We start from the raw sequence: 27,708 nt of genomic DNA, 5'->3' as shown, positions 1-27,708 counted from the left end.
TTTTTTTTTTTTTTGATAATTTTAGTAGAGACGGGGTTTCACCATGTTGGCCAGGCTGGTCCTGACCTCAGGTGATCCACCTGCCTCTGCTTCCTAAAGTGCTGGGATTACAGGTGTGAGCCACCACATCTGGCCTGTTTTCTTGTGTTTAATTATGATGTGTCTTGGCATGGATTTCTTTGTAACTCATTTTGCATACTATCCCATATGTGGAAATACCACAAGTTAAAAATATATTCTAAGGCCGAGCGCAGTGGCTCACACTTGTAATCCCAGCACTTTGGGTGGCTGAGGTGGGTGGATTGCCTGAGGTCAGGAGTTTGAGGCTAGCCTGGATAACATGGCAAAAACTCATCTCTAATAAAAAAAAATTATCCAGGTATGGTGGCAGGCACCTGTAATCTCAGCTACTTGGGAGGCTCAGGCAGGAGAATCACTTGAACCTGGGAGGCAGAGGTTGCAGTGAGCCGAGATCACGCCACTGCACTCCAGCCTGGGCGACTGCAGGATATATATATTTATTTTTTGTAGAGAAATATAATCAATATAAAGACATTCATGTAGAAGATATTTAATGTGACATTATTGTTGATGGCAAAAAAATGGAAACAAACTATAGGATCAAAGAGAGTATGTTATTAATTTGGGGAGTTCCTCAGTGATGGAGGTTGAGTTAATTATATTTCTCAGTTTATAGCATTTTATCATTGTTGATCCATGTTAGGTTCCTCCCTTACATATTCTCTTTAGTAAGACTTATTAGGAGTAGAGTAAATATGTATATATTATCTTTCATTCTCATTCCCCATCCGCATGCCCTCTCCACCTTACAGACAACCATTCTTTAATGCGTATCCTTTTGTTTGAATGTATTTTTTTTTTTTTGAGACAGGGTCTTACCCTGTCACCCAAGCTGGAGTGCAGTGGAGTGATCATGGCTTACTGCAGCCTCAACCTTCCAGGCTCAGGTGATTCTCCCACCTCAGCCTCCTGAGTAGCTGAAACTGCAAGCACGTGCCACCACATCTGTCTAATTTTTGAGTTTGTAAAAATAGAGACGGAGTCTTGTCACGTTGCCCAGGCTGCTCTTGAACACCTGGGTTCAAGTGAGCTGCCTGCCTTGGTCTCCTAAAGTGCTGGGATTATAGGCATGAGCCACTGCATCCAGCCTGAGTGTATTCTTAAAAGTGAATTTGTTATTTTATGTGTGTATTAAAAAAATTTTTTTGTTTGTTTGAGAGGAAGTCTCACTCTGTCACCCAGGCTGGAGTGCAGTGACATGATCTCGGTTCACTGCAGCCTCTGCCTCCCCAGTTCATGTGATTCTCCTGCCTCAGCCTCCCAAGTAGCTCAGATTACAGGTGTGTGCCACCATGCCTGGCAAATTTTTGTATTTTCTTTTTCAGTAGAGACGAGATTTCACCATATTGGCCGTGGTGGTCTTGAACTCCTGACCTCAAGTGGTCCACCTGCCTCAGCCTCCCAATGTGCTGGGATTACAGGCATGAGCCACTGGCACCTGGCCTATGTGTGTATTTTAATTTACATAAATTATATTGTGTTAGACATGTCAATGTTTCCTTTTTCACTTAGCACTCTGTTGTAAAAGCCATTCCTGTTGCTAGGTATATATCTAATGCATTCCTTCTAACTGCTGCATAGTACTCTAAGATATATATCTGCCACATTTCCCCTATCCATTTATCCAGTGATGGGCAATCAGATTACCTCTAACTTCCTGTTATCACAAACAACGATCTGATAAGCATCCTCATACAAGCACCTTAATGGACTCGTGTGGGGATTTCCTTGGCATAAGAGGAATACATATGGGTTTTATATTTTTATAGGTATTTTTAGATTACTTTCCTAAAAGGATGCAGCAAATTATACTACTGTCAGCAGTGTACAAGAGTGCCTGTTTCCCTGAATCTTCACCAACACCAGATGTCATTATTCTCATTAATTTTGCCTAGCCTTTGTCAGAAATATTCCATGCATTGCTTTAATTTGGATTTCCTTGACTATAAGGTGAGGTTAACTTTTCATATGTTTTTGGCAACTTGAATTTCTTCCATAAATTTTCTTGTTTAAAATTGAATTTTGGGTGTGTTCAGTTCAAGACACCTAGGAACATCTAGGTGGACCCATCTAGTAGGCAATTCAACATATGAGCCTGCAGGAGTTCAAGACCAGCCTGAGCAACAGGACAAAAACCTGTCTCTACAAAAAAAAACAAGAATTTGCCTGGAGTGATGGTGTGCACCTGTAGTCCCAGCTACTCAGGAGACTAAGGTGGGAGGATCACTTGAACCCAGAAAGTGGAGGTTGTGGTAAGTCAAGATCATGCCACTGCAATCCAGCCTGGGTGACAGAGTGAAACTCTATTTCAAAAACAAAGCAAACAAACAAAAAACAAAACAAAAAAAAAATGAAATACGAGCCTGTAGTTCCAAACAGAATAAAAGTCTGAAGATGGCAATTTGGGAGTTGACAGTTTATTGATGACAGCCAAAATCATCTAAATGGGATCTGGATGATAACATTATCCTTGAAAAAAACTGTAAAGTGAGAAAAGAGCTGAACAGAAGCCCTGCAAGTTCAATATTTCAGCAGCAGATAGATGAGGAGCTAGGAAGAATGTCAGAAGGAAAAGTCATAGAGGAGAAAGAGAAGCAGGAAAGAGTGATACCAGAGAAGCCAAGAGAGGAGAGATTTTCAAAGAGGATGTGATTAGCTATATCCAAGGCCACAGAGAGGTCTTGTGAGATTAGGACTGACAAGTCATTGTTAGATTTGTCTATTAGGGCATTATTTGTGGTGAGGTTAGTGAGGGTAGTTCCAATAATATGGTAAGTACAGAAACCAGGGGTCAAAAACAGACTCAGAAGTGAGGAAGTAGATATAGTGAGAAATAGATAATCTGTTTTTGTTGTTAATTTGCTTTGTTGTTGTTGTTGTTGAGATGGAGTCTTGCTCTGTAACCCAGGCTGGAGTGCAGTGGCAGGATCTCGGCTCACTGCAACCTCCACCTCCTGGGTTCAAGCTATTCTCCTGCCTCAGCCTCCCAAGTACCTGGGACTACAGGTGTGCACCACCATGCCTGGCTAATTTTTGCATTTTTGGTAGAGATGGGGTTTCACCATGTTGCTCAGGCTGATCTCGAACTCGTGGCCTCAAGTGATCCTCCTGCTTCAGCCTCCCAAAGTGCTGGGATTACAGGCATGAGCCACTGTGCCTGGCCTGTTTTTAAATTAAATTAAATTTATTATTATTTTTTATCAGGATCTCACTCTGTTGCCCAAGCTGGAGTAGCCTTGACCTCTTGGGCTCATGCGATCCTCCCACCTCGACCTCCTTAGTCACTGGGACCACAGGTGTGAGTCATCATGTCTGGCTAATTTTTTTGTTTTTTATGTTTTGGTAGAGACATGGTCTCACTGTGTTGCTCACACTGGCCTTGAATTCCTGGGTTCAAGTGATTCTCCTGTCTCAGCTTCCCAAAGTGCTGGAATTACAGGCATGAGCCACTACATCCAACTAAGATGATCCTTTAAAGAAATTTGAATATAAAGGAAAGGAGAGCAGGTAATAGTTAGAGGGATTATAAGGTTTGGGAAAGGCTTCATTTGTTTTAAGAAATAAGAGACTTGACCCTTGGGAGAAGATGGTGCTGTAGTACCAACTCAGGATTGCAGCTCCCAGTGAAAACGCAGAGGGTGAGTGGACGCCGCATTTCCAGATGGATCTTTATTGCCCACAGACCAGGAGATTCCCAGGTGTAGGAGCCCCACGGGCCACCAGCGTGGCTGTTTTGGGAGGCATGGCTGTTTGGGCCAGGGCCACAGCGCAGTGGCACTCCGTACAAAATACACTGGTTTGGTTGCCCTGTTAAACCAGCAATTGGAGATTTCGGAAGGCAGATTAGCACATTCATCTGATTAAATGGGACTTAAACAGAAAGCCAGGCCAGGAGATTCCCAGGCAGCAGCGTTGTTTCAGATGGCACAGTGGGTCGCTACACGGGAAATCACACAGATCCCAGCACCCTTTCAGCAGGCGACTGGAACACCTGGGAGAGAGTCTACCATTCAACTTAAAAAAAAAAAGGGCTCTGAGGCAGGGAGCCAGGTGATCAGGCTCAGTGGGTCCCAACCCCACAAAAACAAACAAAACAGCAATTGGAAACGCTCGGGGTTGAGAGTTTCATGGCAAGCACAGCTGAGCCCAGGATGGTGCAGCTCAGTGGAGGAGGGGCGTCCGCCATTACCGAGGTATTCGACTCCTAGGAGGTACACTGCCATTGCTGACACAGCCTGTCGTTGCCGAGGCAACCCGCCGTAACAGAGAGAGTCCGCCACTACAGAGGCGGGCCACCCTCACCACGGCAGTTCTAACCACACCCATATAAACAGGACTACAGGGAATTACACACGGCAGCAGGGCAGAGCCCACGACAGCAGGGCGGAGCCCACAACAACAGGGCGGAGCCCACGGCAACAGGGTGGAGCCCACAGCAGCTCAGCATAGCCACTACAGGCAGGCAGTGATTAGACTGCCTCCTTGCTGGGCAGGACAGTGCAATGGATACTCATAAATAAAGAAAGCCCTAACTCCCCAGGACAGAGCACCTGAGGAAAAAAAGGGGCTTTATGAGTCCTGCTGCAGCAGACTTAAACGTACCTGCCTAGCAGCCCTGAATGAACAACGGAGCTCACAGCTCAGCACTTGAGCTCCTATAAGGTACAGACTGTCTCCTCAAGTATAAAGTACAAACAGTCTCCTCAAGCAGCTCCCTGACCCCCATATATCCAAAGAGTCACCTCATAAAGGACTGATCAGACTGACATTTGGCGGGCATCATTCAGGGACAAAGATAGCAGAAGAAGAAACTGGTAGCAACCTTCATGGTTCTGCAGCTGCTACAGGTGTACCCCAGGCAAGCAGGGCCTGGAGTGGACCTCAGCAGTCCTACAGCAGAGGGACCAGACTGTTAGAAGGAAAACTACGAAACAGAAATACTTCATCATCAACAATCTGGACATCCACTCAGAGACCCAATCGGAAAATCAGCAACTACTCAGACAACAGGTGTATAAATCCACAAAGATGGGAAGAAACCAGTGCAAAAAGAGAAAACACCCGAAACCAGAACACCTCACCTCCTACAAGGGACCACAACTCCTCACCAGCAAGGGAACAAAGCTGGACGAAGAATGAGTGTGATGAAATGACAGAATCAGACTTCAGAAGGTGGGTAATGAGAAACTTCCATGAGCTAAAAGAACATGTTCTAACTCAATGCAAAGAAACTAAGAACCTTGAAAAAAGATTTGATGAAATGATAACAAGAATGGACAACTTAGAGAGGAATATGAATGAATTGAAGGAGCTGAAAAACACAACACGAGAACTTCACGAAGCATGCACAAGTTTCAACAGCCGAATTGACCAAGCAGAAGAAAGGATATCAGAAGTCAAAGATCAACTCAATGAAATAAAACGAGAAGCCAAGATTAGAGAAAAAAGCTCAAAAAGGAATGAACAAAGTCTCCAAGAAATGTGGGGCTATGTGAAGAGACCGAATCTACGTTTGATAGCTGTGCCTGAATGTGACAAAGAGAATGAATCCAAGCTGGAAAATACTCTTCAGGATATTATCCAGAAAATTTCCCCAACCTAGCAAGACAGGCCAATATTCAAGTCCAGGAAATACAGAGAATACCACAAAGATATTCCGCAAGAAGAGCAATCCCAAGGCACATAATCTTCAGATTCACCAGGGTTGAAATGAAGGAGAAAATGCTAAGGGCAGCCAGAGAGAAAGGTTGGGTCACCAACAAAGGGAAGCCCATCAGACTCACAGCAGATCTCTTGGCAGAAACCCTACAAGACAGAAGAGAGTGGGGGCCAATATTCAATATCCTTAAAGAAAAGAACTTTCAACCCAGAATTTCATATCCAGCCAAACTGAGCTTCATAAGTGAAGGAAAAATAAAATCCTTTGCAAACAAGCAAGTACTCAGAGATTTTGTCACCACCAGGCCTGCTTTACAAGAGCTCCTGAAAGAGGCACTACACATAGAAAGGAACAACCAGTACCAGCCATTCCAAAAACATACCAAATGCTAAAGAGCAGCAACAAAATGAAGAATCTGCATCAACTAATGGGCAAAACAGTCAGCTAGCATCAAAATGGCAGTATCAAATTCACACATAACAATATTAGCCCTAAATGTAAATGGGCTAAATGTACAAATTAAAAGACACAGACTGGCAAATTGGATAAAAAGCCAAAACCCATCATTGTGCTGTATCCAGGAAACCCATCTCACATGCAAGGATACACAAAGACTCAATATAAAGGGATGGAGGAAGATTTACCAAGCAAATGGAGAGCAAAAAAAAGGCAGGAGTTGCAATTCTCATCTCTGATAAAATAGACTTTAAAGCAACAAAGATCAAAAGAGACAAAGAAGGACATTACATAATGGTAAAAGGATCGATACAACAAGAAGAGCTAACGATCCTAAATATATATGGACCCAATACAGGAGCATCCAGATACATAAGGCAAGTTCTTAACAACTTACAAAGAGACTTAGACTCCCACACAATAATAGTGGGAGACTTTAACACTCCACTGTCAATATTAGACAGATCAACCAGACAGAAAATTAACAAGGATATCCAGGACTTGAACTCAGACCTTGAACAAGCAAACCTGAGACATTTACAGAACTCTCCACCCCAAATCCACAGAATATATATTCTTCTCAGCATCACATCACACCTACTCAAAAATTGACCACATAATTGGAAGTAAATCACTCCTCAGCAAATACAAAACAACTGAAATCCTAACAAACAGTCTCTCAGACCATAGTGCAATCAAGTTAGAACTCAGAATTCAGAAACTAACTCAGAACCACACAGCTTCATGGAAACTGAACAACTGGCTCTTGAACGTTGACTGGATGAACAATGAAATGAAGGCAGAAATAAAGAAGTTCTTTGAAACCAACGAGAACGACGACACAACATGCCAGAATCTCTGGGACTCATTTAAAGCAGTCTCTAGAGGAAAATATATAGCAATAAGTGCCCACATGAGAAGAGTGGAGAGATCCAAAATTGACACCCTCACGTCAAAATTGAAAGAGCTGGAGGAGTAAGATAAAAAAAAACTCAAAACCTAGCAGAAGACAAGAAATAACTAAGATCAGAGCAGAACTGAAGGAGATAGAGACAGAAAAAACCCTTCAAAAAATCAATAAATCCAAGAGCTGGTTTTTCGAAAAGATCAACAAAATAGACAGACCACTAGCCAGATTGATAAAAAAGAAAAGAGAGAATAACCAAATAGATGCAATAAAAAAACGATAAAGGGGAAATCACCACAGATTCCACAGAAATTCAAACCATCATCAGAGAATATTACAAACAACTCTATGCACATAAACTCGTAAACCTGGAAGAAATGGATAAATTCCTGGATACTTGTGTCTTCCCAACTGTAAACCAGGAGGAAGTCGAAACTATGAACAGACCAATAACAAGGTCTGAAGTCGAGGCAGCAATTAAGAGCCTACCACACAAAAAAGCCCAGGTCCAGATGGGTTCACAGCCAAATTATACCAGACACACAACGAGGAACTGTTACCATTCCTTCTGAAACTATTCCAAATAATCCAAAAAGAGAGAATCCTTCCCAAATCATTTTATGAGACCAACATCATCCCAATACCAAAACCCGGCAGAGACTCAACAAGAAAAGAAACCTTCAGGCCAATATCCATGATGAACATAGATGCAAAAATCTTCAATAAAATACTGGCAAGCCGATTGCAACAGCACATCAAAAAGCTTATCCACCATGATCAAGTAGGATTCATCCCGGGGATGCAAGGCTGGTTCAACATACGCAAGTCTATAAACGTAATTCACCACATAAACAGAACCAAAACCAAAAACCACATGATTATCTCAATTGACGCAGAGAAGGCATTTGACAAAATTCAACAGCACTTTATGCTAAAAACCCTCAATAAACTCGGTATTGATGGAACGTATCTCAAAATAATGCAAGCTATTTACGACAAACCAACAGCCAGTATCATACTGAATGGGCAAAAACTGGAAGCATTCCCTTTGAAATCTGGCACTAGACAAGGATGCCCTCTCTCACCACTCCTATTCAATATAGTACTGGAAGTTCTAGCCAGAGCAATCAGGCAAGAAAAAGAAATAAAGGGTATTCAAATAGGAAAGGTGGAAGCCAAATTGTCTCTATTTGCAGATGACATGATAGTATATCTAGAAGACCCCACCGTCTCAGCCCAAAAACTCCTGAAACTGATAAGCAACTTCAGCAAAGTCTCAGGATACAAAATCAATGTACAAAAATCACAAGCATTCCTATACACCAATAACAGACTTAAAGAGAGCCAAATCAAGAAGGAACTGCCATTCACAATTGCTACAAAGAGAATAAAATACCTAGGAATACAACTTACAAGGAACGTAAGGGACCTCTTCAAGGAAAACTATAAACCACTGCTCAACGAAATAAGAGAGGACACAAACAGATGGAGAAACATTCCATGTTCATGGTTAGGAAGAATCAATATCGTGAAAATGGCCATACTGCCCAAAGTAATTTACAGACTCAATGCTATCCCCATCAAGCTACCATTGACTTTCTTCACAGAACTGGAAAAAACCACCTTGAACTTCATATGGAACCAAAAGAGAGCCTGCATAGCCAAGTCAATTCTAAGCAAAAAGAACACAGCAGGAGGCATCACACTACTGGACTTCAAACTATACTACAAGGCTACAGTAATCAAAACAGCATGGTACTGGTAGCAAAACAGAGATATAGACCAATGGAACAGAACAGAGGCATCGGAGGCAACACAACATATCTACAACCATACAATCTTTGATAAACCTGACAAAAATAAGCAATGGGGAAAGGATTCCCTGTTTCATAAATGGTGTTGGGAAAACTGGCTAGCCATGTGCAGAAAGCAGAAACTGGACCCCTTCCTGACACCTTACACTAAAATTAACTCCAGATGGATTAAAGACTTAAACATAAGACCTGGCACCATAAAAACACTAGAAGAAAATCTAGGCAAAACCATTCAGGACATAGGAGTAGGCAAGGACTTCATGGCCAAAACACCAAAAGCATTGGCAACAAAAGCCAAAATAGACAAATGGGACCTTATCAAACTCCACAGCTTCTGCACGGCAAAAGAAACAGTCACTAGAGTGGATTGGCAACCAACAGAATGGGAAAAAATTTTTGCAGTTTACCCATCTGACAAAGGGCTGATATCCAGAATTTACAAAGAACTCAAACATATTTACAGAAAAAAAACAAACAAGCCCATTCAAAAGTGGGCAAAGGATATGAACAGACACTTTACGAAAGAAGACATATATGAGGCCAACAATCATATGAAAAAAATGCTCATCGTCACTGGTCATCAGAGAGATGCAAATCAAAACCACATTGAGATAACATCTCACGCCAGTTAGAATGGCGATCATTAAAAAATCTGGAGACAACAGATGCTGGAGAGGATGTGGAGAAAAAGGAACACTTTTACACTGTTGGTGGGAGTGTAAATTAGTTCAACCATTGTGGAAGACAGTGTGGCGATTCCTCAAGGCCTTAGAAATAGAAATTCCATTTGACCCAGCAATCCCATTACTGGGTATATATCCAAAAGACTATAAATCGTTCTACTATAAGGACACATGTACACGAATGTTCATTGCAGCACTGTTTACAATAGCAAAGACCTGGAATCAACCCAAATGCCCATTGATAATAGACTGGATTGGAAAAATGTGGCACATATACACCATGGAATATTATGCAGCAATCAGAAATGATGAGTTTGTGTCGTTTGTAGGGACATGGATGAATCTGGAGAACATCATCCTCAGCAAACTGACACAAGAACAGAAAATGAAACACCGCATATTCTCACTCATAGGTGGGTGATGAAAAATGAGAACACATGGACACAGAAAGGGGAGTACTAAACACTGGGGTCTATTGGGGGGAAAAGGGGAGGGCCAGTGGGAGGGGGAGGTGGGGAGGGATAGCCTGGGGAGAAATGCCAAATGTGGGTGAAGGGGAGAAGGAAAGAAAAGCACACTGCCATGTGTGTTCCTACGCAACTGTCTTACATGCTCTGCTCATGTACCCCAAAACCTAAAATCCAATAAAAAATTAAAAAAAAAAAGAGAAGACATACATGAAGCCAACAAACATATGAAAAAATGCTCATCATCACTGGTCATCAGAGAAATGCAAATCAAAACTACATTGAGAAACCATCTCATGCCAGTTAGAATGGCGATCATTAAAAAAAATCTGTAGACAACAGATGCTGGAGAGGATGTGGAGAAATAGGAACACTTTTACACTGCTGGTGGGAGTGTAAATTAGTTCAACCGTTGTGGAAGACAGTGTGGCGATTCCTCAAGGATCTGGAAATAGAAATTCCATTTGACCCAGCAATCCCATTACTGGGTATATATCCAAAGGACTATAAATCATTGTACTATAAGGACACATGCACACGAACATTCATTGCAGGACTGTTTACAATAGCAAAGACCTGGAACCAACCCAAATGCCCATCGATGATAGACTGGACTGGGAAAATGTGGCACATATACACCATGGAATATTATGCAGCAATCAAAAATGATGAGTTCGTGTCGTTTGTAGGGACATGGATGAATCTGGAGAACATCATTCTCAGCAAACTGACACAAGAACAGAAAATGAAATACTGCATATTCTCACTCATAGGCGGGTGATGAACAATGAGACCACATGGACACAGGGAGGGGAGCACTACACACTGGGGTCTATTGGGGGGAATAGGGGAGGGACAGTGGGGGGGGGAGCTGGGGAGGGATAGCATAGGGAGAAATGCCAGATGTGGGTGAAGGGGAGGAAGACAGCAAATCACACTGCCACGTGTGTACCTATGCAACTATCTTGCATGTTCCGCACATGTACCCCAAAACCTCAAATGCAATAAAAAAAAGAAAAAAAAAAAAGAAACAAGAGACTTAACCATTGGTACAGGCTGACAGAAGGAGAGGTTAGAGACATAAGAGGAAGAGTTTTTTTATTTTTAAATTTTAACTTTAATTAATTTATTTTCATTGAAACAGGGTCTGGTTCTGTGGCCAGGCTGCAGTGCAGTGGTGCCATCACAGCTCATTGCAGCCTCCTGGGCTCAAGCAATCTGCTTGCCTCAGCTCACCATATAGTTGGGAGCACAGGTGTATGGACCATGCCTGGCTAATGTTTTCATTTTTTGTAAAAATGGGTCTCACTTTGTTTCCCAGGCTGGTCTTGAACTCCTGGGCTCAAGCAATCCTCCCACCTTGGCCCCCAAAAGTGGTGAGATTACAAGCAAGAGCCACCACATCTGGCCAGAAGATATATATATATATAATTTTTTTTTTTGAGATGGAGTTTTGCTGTTGTTACCTAGGCTGGAGTGCAATGGCGTGATCTCGGCTCACTGCAACCTCTGCCTCCCAGGTTCAAGCAATTCGCCTGCCTCAGCCTCCAGGGTAGCTGGGATTACAGGCAAGTGCCACTATGCCCAGCTAGTTTTTGTATTCTTAGTAGAGATAGGGTTTCACCATGTTAGGCTGGTCTCGAACTCCTGATCTCAGATGATCCACCCACCTCGGCCTTCCAAAGTGCAGAGATTACAGGCATGAGTCAATGTGCCCGACCAGGAGAGTTTTTATAATGTCTGAAATAGAACTCCTGATTTTCCTTCCAAACTTACTTTTCCCTAAGAATTTCCAGTCTCAATAAAAGGCACTCTATCACTTAGTTGCTCAATCCTAAAACCTGAATACCACCCTTGAGTCCTCTCTTTTCCCTCTTTCTCTCATTCCATTTCATGAGCAAGTGGGAATGTTGGAAGAGCACTGAAATATTCTAGTGATGTAAGAAGCTTCCCTTGCTTCTTGAAGCCTTCCCAGTGCAGAATTTTAGGAGCCATGTAGGTCAAGGTCAGAGAAAGGATGCTCTTGCTTTTTATTTCCCAACCATGTTCATAAGTAATAGTTAATTTTGAGAACAGAGCAGGTGTCAACACTAAACAGCTAACTGAACTTTTTATGATTACTAAAGACAATACATTGGCTTCAGTGCTGTGTTTGGAATGGATGAGAAGCATCATCAAAATAGTACAAACTGGTAATGGGAAAACATTTAGCTGTTCTTCATAATCATTCTGGTCTTCCTTTCAGTTCTCTGGTGAGAAAGAAAGAGGACTAGGCCTCTGTCTAATCATGAAGGGGGAGGGTATAGGTGAGGTGTGTGTGTGAAAGAAATTAGCCTTTGAAAATGTGCCTTAAAACTCGTTAGACTTAAAACCTTAATAGCAAAGAATGTGTCTGTACTCTCAATACCTGGCATATAGTGTAGCTACTCAATGTTTGAATCTGAACTGTTAAATTACCTCATCTAATCCTTGTAACAATTCTATGGTTGTAAATATTTTTTATCCATATTTTACAGGTTGAGAAACTAAGACTTAAAGAGTTTAGTAGCTTGCCCAAGTTCATTACTTCCCTTTTCCAGACTTATGGGAATGTGCATGCATAAAATAGCCTTGTTCTAGAGGAGAGTCAGTGGTTTGGGTTAAGGGGTGAGACTGTGGGGGAAGAGGATAGCTCTTCCTTTGCACAAATCGGCTTCCTTCCTTCCTTCCTTCCTTCCTTCCTTCCTTCCTTCCTTCCTTCCTTCCTTCCTTCCTTCCTTCCTTCCTTCCTTCCCTCTCTCTCTTTCTTTCTTCTTCTTTTTTTTTTTGTTTTGATGGAGTCTTACTCTGTTGCACAGGGTGGCGTGCAATCTCGCGATCTTGACTCACTGCAACCTCCGCCTTCTGGGTTCAAGCGATTCTCCCGCCTCAGCCTCTCAAGTAGCTGAGACTACAGGCATGCACCACCACACCTGGCTAATTTTTGTATTTTTAGTAGAGATGAGGTTTCACCATGTTGGCCAGGCTGATCTCGAACTCCTGACCTCAGATGATCTGCCCGCCTCAGCCTCCCAAAGTGCTGGGATTACAGGGGTGAGCCACCACGCCTGGTCTGCTTTAGAACAGAGTTTCTCAGCTTTGGAACTTGACATTTGCAGCTGGCTAGTTCCTTGTTGTGTGTGTGTCGGGGGTGCTGTCCTGTGCTTTGTGCGATGTAGCAGTATCTGGCCTCTACCCACTAGATGTCAGTAGATGCTCCTCTCCGCTGAATATTTTGACAACTAAAAATGTCTTCGGAAATTGCTGGAAGCTGAAACCACTCCTGAATGAAAACTACTGCTTCAGAGGCTCACAGGACAAAGCCAGTACTGCCCAGGAACTTCTTCATTTCAAAGAGAGTGACTCTTCCCCAGTCTTTTCTCGCTACAAAGTCAATGGTAGACAGCCTGATGTGAACACAAATTGACCTTGACCAGTTCTAAGTCATTGTCCTTTTCCTATGCCCTTTGTACTCTTCCTACTCTTCCCTCTCTATGGGAGATTTCTGTTTTCCCTTCCCTTGCATACCCCACCCCTACCCCACCCTTTCAACCATATTGGCCAACGTTGTGCTTGGTGTGATAACAGCACCCTATGGGCAGTAGAATCGTAGTCACTTAGAGTGTGTTTGAATTTTCTGGTGAAATCCAGGCCCTTTCTGCTACCAAACTTTACTCCAGGCCCTGAGGGAGGTTGGCTCTCCTCTCCCATCTCTGCTTCTCTGCCACGGTCTCCTTTTTTCATTGAGAAATGCCATAGTTTTCAAAAAGTGGTAAAGTCAGGTCTATCTGAATCCAATGCCTTTGTCTTACCTCTATCCCAGTCGTTCTCAAACTTCAGTGAGGATCAGAATTTCTCAGAGCTCAGGTTACCAGATTGAGAAAAGTAAACAAAAAACAAATAAAAACTAGCATGCCCAGTTAAATTTTAATTTGAATATGTCTATCTCAAATATTGCAAATTTTTATACTAAAAATTTATTCACTGTTCATCTGAAATTCACTCAATGAGTGTCCTGTATTTTATCTAGCAACTCTGTTTAGAGAATTTATTAAAATGCAGATTGCTGGGCCCCACCCCTTGAATTCTGATTCAGTAGGTTTGGATGGGGCCTGAGAATTTGCATATGCTGGTTCAGGGACTACACTTTTGAGAACCACTGGCATATAGGTTGAATAGTGAAAGACAAGAGGCTGCATCTGTGAAGTCTTCCCCTCAAAGTAGCAAAGCAGAAGGGGGAAAATGGCTAAAAAGAAGGGAACTGCCTGATCAGAAATCCATGCGTGAAGATTTTTATTGATAACAGAGCCTGCTAGCTATTCAAAACTACGTATTTTGAGCAGTAATGCAAAAACAATCTAAAATTCAGTTTGGGAAACTTATTTTTACCATTTACCAAAGCCTAGTGTTAGTCATTGCTCAATTTTAATTAAGTCAACGAGAATGCCTCCTTTTATAAACTAAAGGATTCTTGACATTTATGAGACATTTATGACCTTTGACAATTATGAGATTATCACAGTTCTTTTTTAAAAATTTTCTTTAATTGTTGTTTTCATTAATTATAAAAGTATTATATGATGCTGGGCACAGTGGCTCACACCTGTAATCCCAGCATTTTGGGAGGCTGAGATGTGCAGATCACTTGAGGTCAGGAGTGAGATCAGCCTGGCCAACATGGTGAAATCCCCTCTCTACTAAAAATACAAAAATTAGCCGGGCGTGGTGGTGCACACATGTTATCCCAGCTACTTGGGGAGTTGAGGCATGAGAATCGTTTGAACCCAGGAGGGGGAGTTTGCAGTGAATTGAGATCATGCCATTGTACTCCAGCCTAGGCAACATGCTGAGACTCAATCTCAAAAAAAAAAAAGTAATATGTGCTTATTAAATTTTCTTTTTTTTTTTGTCAGCCTCCTGAGTAGCTGGGATTACAGGCGTGCATCACCATCACTTAGCTAGTTTTTGTATTGTTAGTAGAGACAGAGTTTCACCATGTTGGTCTCTGTCTCCTGACTTCGTCATCTACTGGCCTCAACCTCCCAAATTGCTGGGATTACAGGCATGAGCTACTGCACCTGGCCTCTTTTTTTTTTTTTTTTTTGAGATGAAATTTTGCTCTTGTTGCCCAGGCTGGAGTGCAATGGTGCGATCTCAGCTCACTGCAACCTCTGCCTCCTGGGTTCAAGTGATTCCTCTGCCTCAACCTCCTGTGTAGCTGGCATTACAGGTGCCTGCCACCACGCCTGGCTAATTTTTTGTATTTTTTATAGAGATGGGTTTTCACCATGTTGGCCAGGCTGGTCTCGAACTCCTGACCTCAGGTGATCCAGCTGCCTCGGCCTCCCAAAATGCTGGGATTACAGGTGTGAGCCGCCGCGCCTGGTCGTCTCATTAAATTTCAAGCAAACACTATAGAAAGTTATGATCTTGAAAGAAAAATTCTCTGTAATCACAGTCCCAAGAGATAAGCTCTGTTGACTATTTGCTGTACATTTATATAAAAGCTTTTTGCATAGTGTTAATATCTACACTTTTGTTTTTTTTAAACAAAATTGGATTATATTAAAATACATTTTTTTATTGCATCTATTTGGTTGTTCTCTCTTTTCTTTTTAATCAATCTGGCTAGTGGTCTGTCTATTTTGTTGATCTTTTGAAAAAACCAGCTCTTGGATTTATTGATTTTTTGGAGGGTTTTTCGTGTCTCAATCTCCTCCAGTTCAGCTCTGATCTTAGTTATTTCTTGTCTTCTGCTGGGTTTTGAGTTTTTTTGATCTTGCTCCTCTAGCTCTTTCTTTTTTTTTTTTTTCTTTTTAAATTTTTTATTGGATTATAGGTTTTGGGGTACATGAGCAGAGCATGCAAGACAGTTGCGTAGGTACACACATGGCAGTGTGCTTTCTTTTCTTCTCCCCTTCACCCACATTTGGCTTTTCTCCCCAGGCTATCCCTCCCCACCTCCCCCTCCCACTGGCCCTCCCCTTTTCCCCCCAATAGACCCCAGTGTTTAGTACTCCCCTTTCTGTGTCCATGTGTTCTCATTTTTCATCACCCACCTATGAGTGAGAATATGCGGTGTTTCATTTTCTGTTCTTGTGTCAGTTTGCTGAGGATGATGTTCTCCAGATTCATCCATGTCCCTACAAACGACACAAACTCATCATTTCTGATTGCTGCATAATATTCCATGGTGTATATGTGCCACATTTTTCCAATCCAGTCTATTATCAATGGGCATTTGGGTTGATTCCAGGTCTTTGCTATTGTAAACAGTGCTGCAATGAACATTCGTGTACATGTGTCCTTATAGTAGAACGATTTATAGTCTTTTGGATATATACCCAGTAATGGGATTGCTGGGTCAAATGGAATTTCTATTTCTAAGGCCTTGAGGAATCACCACACCGTCTTCCACAATGGTTGAACTAATTTACACTCCCACCAACAGTGTAAAAGTGTTCCTTTTTCTCCACATCCTCTCCAGCATCTGTTGTCTCCAGATTTTTTAATGATCGCCATTCTAACTGGCGTGAGATGGTATCTCAATGTGGTTTTGATTTGCATCTCTCTGATGATCAGTGATGATGAGCATTTTTTCATATGATTGTTGGCCTCATATATGTCTTCTTTCGTAAAATATCTGTTCATATCCTTTGCCCACTTTTGAATGGGCTTGTTTGTTTTTTTTCTGTAAATATGTTTGAGTTCTTTGTAAATTCTGGATATCAGCCCTTTGTCAGATGGGTAAACTGCAAAAATTTTTTCCCATTCTGTTGGTTGCCGATCCACTCTAGTGACTGTTTCTTTTGCCGTGCAGAAGCTGTGGAGTTTCATTAGGTCCCATTTGTCTATTTTGGCTTTTGTTGCCAATGCTCTTGGTGTTTTGTTCATGAAGTCCTTGCCTACTCCTATGTCCTGGATAGTTTTGCCTAGATTTTCTTCTAGGGTTTTTATGGTGCCAGGTCTTATGTTTAAGTCTTTAATCCATCTGGAGTTAATTTTAGTGTAAGGTGTCAGGAAGGGGTCCAGTTTCTGCTTTCTGCACATGGCTAGCCAGTTTTCCCAACACCATTTGTTAAACATGGAATCCTTTCCCCATTGCTTGTTTTTGTCAGGTTTATCAAAGATTGTATGGTTGTATGTATGTTGTGTTGCCTCCGGTGCCTCTGTTTTGTTCCATTGGTCTATATCTCTGTTTTGGTACCAGTACCATGCTGTTTTGATTACTGTAGCCTTGTAGTATAGTTTGAAATCCGGTAGTGTGATGCCCCCCGCTGTGTTCTTTTTGCTTAGAATTGACTTGGCTATGCGGGCTCTCTTTTGGTTCCATATGAAGTTCATGGTGGTTTTTTCCAGTTCTGTGAAGAAAGTCAATGGTAGCTTGATGGGGATAGCATTGATTCTGTAAATTACTTTGGGCAGTATAGCCATTTTCACGATATTAATTCTTCCTAACCATGAACATGGAATGTTTCTCCATCTGTTTGTGTCCTCTCTGATTTCGTTGAGCAGTGGTTTGTAGTTCTCCTTGAAGAGGTCTCTTACGTTCCTTGTGAGTTGTATTCCAAGGTATTTTATTCTTTTTGTAGCAATTGCGAATGGCAGTTCACTCTTGATTTGGCTTTCTTTAAGTCTGTTATTGGTGTAGACGAATGCTTGTGATATTTGCACATTGATTTTATATCCTGAGACTTTGCTGAAGTTGCTTATCAGTTTCAGGAGTTTTTGGGCTGAGGCAATGGGGTCTTCTAGGTATACTATCATGTCGTCTGCAAATAGAGACAATTTGGCTTCCACCTTTCCTATTTGAATACCCTTTATTTCTTTTTCTTGCCTGATTGCTCTGGCTAGAACTTCCAGTACTATATTGAATAGGAGTGGTGAGAGAGGGCATCCTTGTCTAGTGCCAGATTTCAAAGGGAATGCTTCCAGTTTTTGCCCATTCAGTATGATATTGGCTGTTGGTTTGTCGTAAATAGCTTTTATTACTTTGAGATACATTCCATCGATACCGAGTTTATTGAGGGTTTTTAGCATAAAGGGCTGTTGAATTTTGTCAAATGCCTTCTCTGCGTCAATTGAGATAATCATGTGGTTTTTGGTTTTGGTTCTGTTTATGTGGTGAATTACATTTATAGACTTGCGTATGTTGAACCAACCTTGCATCCCCGGGATGAATCCTACTTGATCATGATGAATAAGTTTTTTGATTTGCTGTTGCAATCGGCTTGCCAATATTTTATTGAAGATTTTTGCATCTATGTTCATCATGGATATTGGCCGGAAGTTTTCTTTTCTTGTTGGGTCTCTGCCGGGTTTTGGTATCAGAATGATGTTGGTCTCATAAGATGATTTGGGAAGGATTCCCTCTTTTTGGATTGTTTGAAATAGTTTTAGAAGAAATGGTGCCAGCTCTTCCTTGTGTGTCTGGTAGAATTCGGCTGTGAACCCGTCTGGACCTGGGCTTTTTTTGTGTGGTAGGCTCTTAATTGCTGCCTCAACTTCAGACCTTGTTATTGGTCTATTCATAGTTTCAGCTTCCTCCTGGTTTAGGCTTGGGAGGACACAGGAATCCAGGAATTTGTCCATTTCTTCCAGGTTTACTAGTTTATGCGCATAGAGTTGTTTGTAATATTCTCTGATGATGGTTTGAATTTCTGTGGAATCTGTGGTGATTTCCCCTTTATCATTTTTTATTGCATCTGTTTGGTTGTTCTCTCTTTTATTTTTAATCAATCTGGCTAGTGGTCTGTCTATTTTGTTGATCTTTTCAAAAAACCAGCTCTTGGATTTATTGATTTTTTGAAGGGTTTCTCGTGTCTCAATCTCCTTCAGCTCAGCTCTGATCTTAGTTATTTCTTGTCTTCTGCTGGGTTTTGAGTTTTTTTGATCTTGGTCCTCTAGCTCTTTCAATTTTGACGACAGGGTGTCAATTTTGGATCTCTTCATTCTCCTCATATGGGCACTTATTGCTATATACTTTCCTCTAGAGACTGCCTTAAATGTGTCCCAGAGGTTCTGGCACGTTGTGTCTTCGTTCTCATTGGTTTCGAAGAACTTCTTTATTTCTGCCTTCATTTCGTTGTTTACCCAGTCAACATTCAAGAGCCAGTTGTTCAGTTTCCATGAAGCTGTGCGGTTCTGGGTCTGTTTCTGAATTCTGAGTTCTAACTTGATTGCACTATGGTCTGAGAGGCTGTTTGTTATGATTTCAGTTGTTTTGCATTTGTTGAGCAGTGCTTTACTTCCAATTATGTGGTCAATTTTAGAGTAGGTGTGATGTGGTGCTGAGAAGAATGTGTATTCTGTGGATTTGGGGTGGAGAGTTCTGTAAATGTCTATCAGGTTTGCTTGCTCCAGGTCTGAGTTCAAGCCCTGGATATCCTTGTTGATTTTTTTGTCTGGTAGATCTGTCTAGTATTGACAGTGGAGTGTTAAAGTCTCCCACTATTATTGTGTGGGAGTCTAAGTCCTTTTGTAAGTCCTTAAGAACTTGCCTTATGTATCTGGGTGCTCCTGCATTGGGTCCATATATGTTTAGGATCGTTAGCTCTTCTTGTTGTATCGATCCTTTTACCATTATGTAATGGCCTTCTTTGTCTCTTTTGATCTTTGTTGCTTTAAAGCCTATTTTATCGGAGATGAGAATTGCAACTCCTGCTTTTTTTTGCTTTCCATTTGCTTGGTAAATCTTCCTCCATCCCTTTATTTTGAGCCTTTGTGTATCCTTGCATGTGAGATGGGTTTCCTGGATACAGCCCACTGATGGGTTTTGGCTTTTTATCCAATTTGCCAGTCTGTGTCTTTTGATTGGTGCATTTAGTCCATTTACATTTAGGGTTAATATTGTTATGTGTGAATTTGATACTGCCATTTTGATGCTAAGTGGCTGTTTTGCCTGTTAGTTGTTGTAGATTCTTCATTATGTTGATGCTCTTTAGCATTCAGTGTGATTTTGGAATGGCTGGTACTGGTTGATCCTTTCTATGTGTAGTGCCTCTTTTAGGAGCTCTTGTAAAGCAGGCCTGGTGGTGACAATATCTCTGAGTACTTGCTTGTTCGCAAAGGATTTTATTTTTCCTTCACTTCTGAAGCTCAGTTTGGCTGGATATGAAATTCTGGGTTGAAAGTTCTTTTCTTTAAGAATGTTGAATATTGGCCCCCACTCTCTTCTGGCTTGTAGTGTTTCTGCCGAGAGATCTGCTGTGAGTCTGATGGGCTTCCCTTTGTGGGTGACCCGACCTTTCTCTCTGGCTGCCCTTAGTATTCTCTCCTTTATTTCAACCCTATTGAATCTGACGATTATGTGCCTTGGGGTTGCTCTTCTTGCGGAATATCTTTGTGGTGTTCTCTGAATTTCCTGCAATTGAGTGTTGGCCTGTCTTGCTAGGTGGGGGAAATTTTCCTGGATGATGTCCTGAAGAGTATTTTCCAGCTTGGATTCATTCTCTTCGTCCCCTTCTGGTACACCTATCAAACGTAGGTTAGGTCTTTTCACATAGTCCCACATTTCTTGGAGACTTTGTTCATTCCTTTTTGCGTTTTTTTCTCTAATCTTGGTTTCTCGTTTTATTTCATTGAGTTGGTCTTCGACTTCAGATATTCTTTCTTCTGCTTGGTCAATTCGGCTATTGAAACTTGTGCATGCTTCACGAAGTTCTCGTATTGTGTTTCTCAGCTCCTTTAATTCATTCATATTCCTCTCTAAGTTATCCATTCTTGTTATCATTTCCTCGAATCTTTTTTCAAATCTTTTCTCAAGGTTCTTAGTTTCTTTGCATTGATTTAATACATGATCTTTTAGCTCACAAAAGTTTCTCATTATCCATCTTCTGAAGTCTAATTCCGTCATTTCGTCGCAGTCATTCTCCGTCCAGCTTTGTTCCCTTGCTGGTGAGGAGTTTTGGTCCTTTCTAGGAGGCGAGGTGTTCTGGTTTCGGGTGTTTTCCTCCTTTTTGCGCTGGTTTCTTCCCATCTTTGTGGATTTGTCTGCTGGTCGTCTGCGTAGTTGCTGACTTTTCGATTGGGTCTCTGAGTGGACACCCTGAATGTTGATGATGAAGTATTTCTGTTGCTTGGTTTTCCTTCTACCAGTCTAGCCCCTTCGCTGTACGACTGCTGAGGTCCGCTCCAGACCCTGCTTGTCTGGGGTGCACCTCTAGCAGCTGTGGCACAGCGAGGGATGCTACCAGTTTCTTTTTCTGCTATCTTTGTCCCAGGATGGTGCCTGCCTAATGTCAGTCTTTTGGATATAGAGGGGTCAGGGAGCTGCTTGAGGAGACAGTTTGTACTTTATAGGCGTTTAATTGCTGAGCTGTGAGCTGTGTTGTTCATTCAGGGCTGTTAGGCTGCTATGTTTGATTCTGCTGCAACAGAGCTCATTAAAAAAACCCTTTTTTTTTCTCAAATGCTCTGTGTTGAGGGATTTGGGCTTTATTTTTGGATGTCCGTTGAGGTCCTGCCCAGCTAGGATGCAGACTAGCCACTGTTTGCCTGCCGAGGCTCCGCCCTGCTGTTGTGAGGCTCGCCCTGGCTCCGCTGTTCTGCTGTTCTCCGCCACGCCCTGCGGCGGAGTCTCTCTGTTGTAGCGTGTTGCCTCGGCAATGGCTGGCTGCGTCAGCAGTGGGCGTGTATCTCAGTTGGGGAGGGTTGCCTCGGTAATGGTGGCCGCCCCTCTCCCTCAGAACGTCTCGGGCCGTCTGCACGGGGCTTGTTTGAAATCGCGGTTTTGTTCGTCCCACTGGGCCAATCCTAACGCTCTGTTCCTGCAATCCCCTGGGCTGGCCCACTGTCCAAGTCTAGCTCAGTCTCAAGTCCAGCCCTCTCACGTCTCCGGTTGCCGGTTCAACGGGGCACCCAGACAAGTGCGCCCTGTGGGGAGCGCTGGGTAGGGCCTGCCGCCGCCACCCCGGCTGCTGGCTTCGCCAGGCGGAATATCTGCCTGGCGTCCCGCGTCTCCTCTTCACTTGGGAATTTCCCCGTTCCATGGGCAACAAAGATCAGTCTGGAAATGCAGCTCAGACTCACCTCTCCGCAGACACAACGAGAACTCCGATCCTGGGTTGTTCTCACAGCGCCATCTTCTCTAGCTCTTTCAATATTGACGATAGGGTGTCAATTTTGGATCTCTCCATTCTTCTCATATGGGCACTTATTGCTATATACTTTCCTCTAGAGACTGCTTTAAATGTGTCCCAGAGATTCTGGCATGTTGTGTCTTCGTTCTCATTGGTTTTGAAGAACTTCTTTATTTCTGCCTTCATTTCGTTGTTTATCCAGTCAACATTCAGGAGCCAGTTGTTCAGTTTCCATGAAGCTGTGCGGTTCTGGGTTGGTTTCTGAATTCTGAGTTCTAACTTGATTGCACTATGGTCTGAGAGGCTGTTTGTTATGATTTCAGTTGTTTTGCATTTGCTGAGCAGCGCTTTACTTCCAATTATGTGGTCAAGTTTAGAGTAGGTATGATGTGGTGCTGAGAAGAATGTGTATTCTGTGGATTTGGGGTGGAGAGTTCTGTAAATGTCTATCAGGTTTGCTTGCTCCAGGTCTGAGTTCAAGCCCTGGATATCCTTGTTGATTTTCTGTCTGGTTGATCTGTCTAATATTGACAGTGGAGTGTTAAAGTCTCCCACTATTATTGTGTGGGAGTCTAAGTCTCTTTGTAAGTCGTTAAGAACTTGCCTTATGTATCTGGGTGCTCCTGTATTGGGTCCATATATGTTTAGGATCGTTAGCTCTTCACATATACACCATGGAATATTATGCAGCAATCAGAAATGATGAGTTCGTGTCGTTTATAGGGACATGGATGAATCAGTGCATATGATAATTCCTTTTAAATTAAAACAGCTTTTTAAAATCAAAGTAATCAAAGTAATACATCATGAAAAAGCATATAACACAAAAGGATTTTTTTTTTTTAAGACAGAGTCTCCCTCTGTTGCCCAGGCAGTGGTGTGATCTTGGCTCACTGCAACCTCTGCCTCCAGGGTTCAAGCGATTCTCAGCAAACTGACACAAGAACAGAAAATGAAACACCGCATATTCTCACTCATAGGCGGGTGATGAAAAATGAGAACACATGGACACAGAGAGGGGAGTACTAAACACTGGGGTCTATAGGGGAAAAAGGGGAGGGCCAGTGGGAGGGGGAGGTGGGGAGGGATTGCCAGGGGAGAAATACCAAATGTGGGTGAAGGGGAGAAAGCAAACAAAACACACTGCCCTGTGTGTACCTATGCAACTGTATTGCATGCTCTGCACATGTACCCCAAAACCTAAAATGCAATAAAAAAAAAGAAGAAAAAGAAAAAAATAAATAAAATAAAATACAATTATGAGACTTTTTGAAATTTCACCATATAACTTGGACATTTTCTCATATCAGTGCATATGATAATTCCTTTTAAATTAAAACAGCTTTTTAAAATCAAAGTAATCAAAGTAATACATCATGAAAAAGCATATAACACAAAAGGATTTTTTTTTTTTAAGACAGAGTCTCCCTCTGTTGCCCAGGCAGTGGTGTGATCTTGGCTCACTGCAACCTCTGCCTCCAGGGTTCAAGCGATTCTCCTGCCTCAGCCTCCTGAGTAGCTGGGACTACAGGTGCCCACCACTATGCCTGGCTAATTTTTGTATTTTTAGGAGAGACAGGGCTTCACCATATTGGCCAAGCTGATCTTGAACTCCTGACCTTGTGATATGCCTGACTTGGCCTCCTAAAATGTTGGGATTACAAGCATGAGCCACATTGCCCAGACCACAAAAGGATTTTTAAGAAAAATGGAAAGACATTTCATGCTCATGAATTGGAAGAATTAATATTATTCAAATGACCATATTACTGCAAAACAACATAGAAATTCAATTCAATGTCTATCAAAATACCAATGACGTTTTTCACAGAAACAGAAAAACAAAATTTAAATTAATATGGAGGCACAAAAGACCCTAAATAATAGTCAAAACAAAACTAAGCAAATAAAACAAAGCTGGAGGCATCACACTGACTACAAAATATAACTGACTTCAAAATATACTAGAAAGCTATACTAACCAAAACAGCATGGCGTTGGAATAACAACAGACACAGACCAATGGAACAGAATAGAGAACTCAGAAATAAATCCATGTATTTACAGTCAACTAATTTTTGACAAAGGAGCCAAGAGTATTGGCAGGAAGGATACTCTCTTCAATAAATGGTGTTGGGAAAACTAGATATGATATCCATACACAAAATAATAATATTAGACCCATGTCTCTCACAATATACAAAAGTCAACTTAAAATGGAGTAAACACTTAAATGTAAGACCCCGAACTATAAAACTACTCAAAGAAAACTTAAGGGAAATGCTTCAGGGCATTTGTCTATGCAAAAATTTTATGGGTAAGACTTCAAAAACACAGGCAACAAAAACAAAAATAGGCAGGGTACAGTGGCCCTCACCTGTAATCCAAGCACTTTGGTAGGCCAAGTTTGATCACCTGAGATCAGGAGTTCAAGACCAGCCTGGCTAACAAGGCAAAACCCTGTCTCTACTAAAAATAAAATGATTAGCCAGGTGTGGTGGTGTGTGCCTATAATCCCAGCTACTTGGGAAGCTGAGACAGCAGAATCGCTTGAACCCAGGTGGTGGAGGTTGCAGTGAGCAGAGATTACGCTACTGTACTCCAGCCTGGGTGACAGAGCAAGACTCCGTCTCAAAAATAAACAAATTAAAAAAATTTTATTTCTTGTTCTGTCAACTCTGATTGTATTTGTTGACCTCTCTTTATGTAAAAGAAGTTATGAATTTCCCACACCTTTTCTTCAACTTTTCTCCCACCTCCACATTAGCTATGTCTTAACTTTCTACCTTGTCAAGGTTGAGAACAGTTACAATCTGTTGGGTACTGGTAATTAATTTTTTCATGCATTATTTACAGTTGAATTCTAAAAGTTGTAAAGCAATAAACAATATTTACATTATTACAACTATATAAATGTTTTTTACTATAGAGACAGGAAGGGTTTTAGGATTACATTTTCTTTTCTAGTGGTACAATGTCATGATTTCTGTGCTACTTGAAGAATATTCCTAAAGGTCAGATGAACTCTCTTCTTATACTCTATCCAAAATCATACCACATTGTAGTCTGCTTCACAGTTTTTTTCTTGTTATACAACCTTATCAAGATTCTGTCTTTCCAAGCTGGAGATTCTATCTCAGGGTCTGGATTTCTCAGTACCCCAACTTGCTCAGTGGGATGACTCAGGGGAGTGCTATACTGCCATTTTCCCTTGGCATTTGTTTGTGCGTGGAAAACAATAAATACAGGAGAGTGTATAAATGTAACAATTTAAGTGAAAAATGAAATTGTCAAGTGTCGCTCCCTGATTATACCCATCTCCCTACCCCCTCTGCCAGGTAACTACAGTCATGAATTTCATGACAACTATTGCCTCAAATAAAAAATAATAATTTGGCCATCTGAGAATGTATTCCTAAATAACATAGTTTAGTTTTGCCTGATTTTGAACTGTGTATAAATGGAATCATACTACATATGTTCTTTTGTGATTTTCTTCTTTTATTCATATTTGAACTTTTGAACGGTTTTTTCCGTTTCTTTTCTGTGTGTGTGTGTGTGTGTGTGTGTATGTGAGAGAGAGAGAGAGAGAGAGAGAGAGAGAGAGAGAGAGAGAGAGAGAGAGAGAGAGAGAGAGAGACAGTTTTGCTCTTGTTGCCCAGGATGGAGTGCAGCATGATCTCAGCTCACTGCAACCTCTGCCTCCCAGGTTCAAGCAATTCTCCTGCCTCAGCCTCCCAAGTAGCTGGGATTACAGGCATGTGCCACCACACCCAGCTAATTTCATATTTTTAGTGGAGATGGGGTTACACCATGTTGGTCAGGCTGGTCTGGAACTCCTGACCTCAGGTGATCCACCCACCTTGGCCTCCCAAAGTGCTGATTACAGGCATGAGCCATGGTGCCCAGCCTCTTCCTGTTTCTTCTTATAAGTTATGCCAAAATTTTATTTGCATTTTGTAGCCATATTATTACATACATATTACCATCCATTTTAAAGTATATAAGCAAACATTTTTAAATAGTATTTTGCAGCATTCACTTTTTTCTTTTAACTGTTACTTCCAAATGGGCAGAATGGCACGTGACTATAGTCCTAGCTACTCAGGAAACTGAGGTGGGAGGATTGCTTGAGCTCAGGGGTCTAGTCCAGCCTGGGCAACATAGCAAAATCTCATCTCTAAAACAACAACAATAAAACTATGACTTCCATTCCACTTTTCCCACAGAATTTTGTCCTAATATGATATATTTTATGCTTGAATGTCTTTTTTATTTCCCACCATACTTCTCTGCCTCAAAAATGTATGTATGTTGGAATTTTTTTTTTTGAGATGGAGTCTTCTCACTCTGTCACCCAGGCTGGAGTGTAGTAGCGTGATCTCGGCTCACTGCAACCTCCATCTCCCAGGTTCAAGTGATTCTTCTGCCTCAGCCTCCTGAGTAACTGGGATTATAGGCCTGTGTCACCACACCCAGCTAATTTTTGTATTTTCGTAGAGACAGAGTTTCATCAGGTTGGCCAGCCTGGTTTCCAACGCCTGACCTCAGGTGATCCGCCTACCTTGGCATTCTAAAGTTCTGGGATTACAGGCGTGAACCACTGTGCCCGGCTGTAAAACGGTGATATTCTAATTTTGCTCTTAATCATTTATTTGCTGGAATAAAGAGAAACATCCCCTCACCTATTATTTGCTTGCCCGATAGTATAGTTTTTAAGGAAAAGCAGGATAAATGCTTAATTTTTCCCTTTAACATTTTCAAAAATATTGAGTTGGTTTTCTATCATTCTAAACTGTTCAGCAATTTAAAAAAACAGAATCATTATGAACTTGTGGATTTAAATATAGTTGGTATTTCAGGCTTATCTTGTAAATTTCCTGTCCCAGACCTGGAATCAGCCATTCTCCAAAAAGCCCTTGTTTCTGTTTAGTGAAAAATGGTATTTCAAGGCCACAGCCTAAATGGTAGCAATGCTCATAGGAACGGGGCTGGTCATTGTTTCTAAACCATTTTTCTTTTTTTTTGAGATGGAGTTTTGCTCTTGTCGCCCAGGCTGGAGTGCAGTGGCACAATCTCAGCTCGCTGCAACCTCCACCTTCTGGTTTCGAGTGATTTCTCCTGCCTCAGCCTCCTGAGCAGCTGGGAGTACAGGCACCCACCACCATGCCCAGCTAATTTTTGTATTTTTAGTAGAGACGGGCTTCCCCATGTTGGCCAGGCTGGTCTTGAACTCCTGACCTAATGATCTGCCTGCCTTGGCCTCCCAAAGTGCTGGGATTACAGGCATGGGCCACCACGCCAGGCCAGACTGTTTCTAAACTTTTTAAGGAAGAAAATGCCTCATGAATTCAAATTTATTTTATTTTATTTTATTTATTTCGAGACGGAGTTTCACTCCTGTTGCCCAGACTGGAGTGCCATGGAGTGGTCTTGGCTCACTGCAACCTCTGCCTCTCGGATTCAAGCAATTCTCCTGTCTCAGCCTCCCAAGCAGCTGGGATTACAGGCATGTGCCACCACACCCAGCTAATTTTTGTAAT

This window comes from Callithrix jacchus, chromosome X, assembly GCF_049354715.1.
Source record: "Callithrix jacchus isolate 240 chromosome X, calJac240_pri, whole genome shotgun sequence".
In the NCBI taxonomy this organism is placed as follows: Eukaryota; Metazoa; Chordata; class Mammalia; order Primates; family Cebidae; genus Callithrix; species Callithrix jacchus.
Note: the sequence above shows the minus strand (reverse complement) of the source record.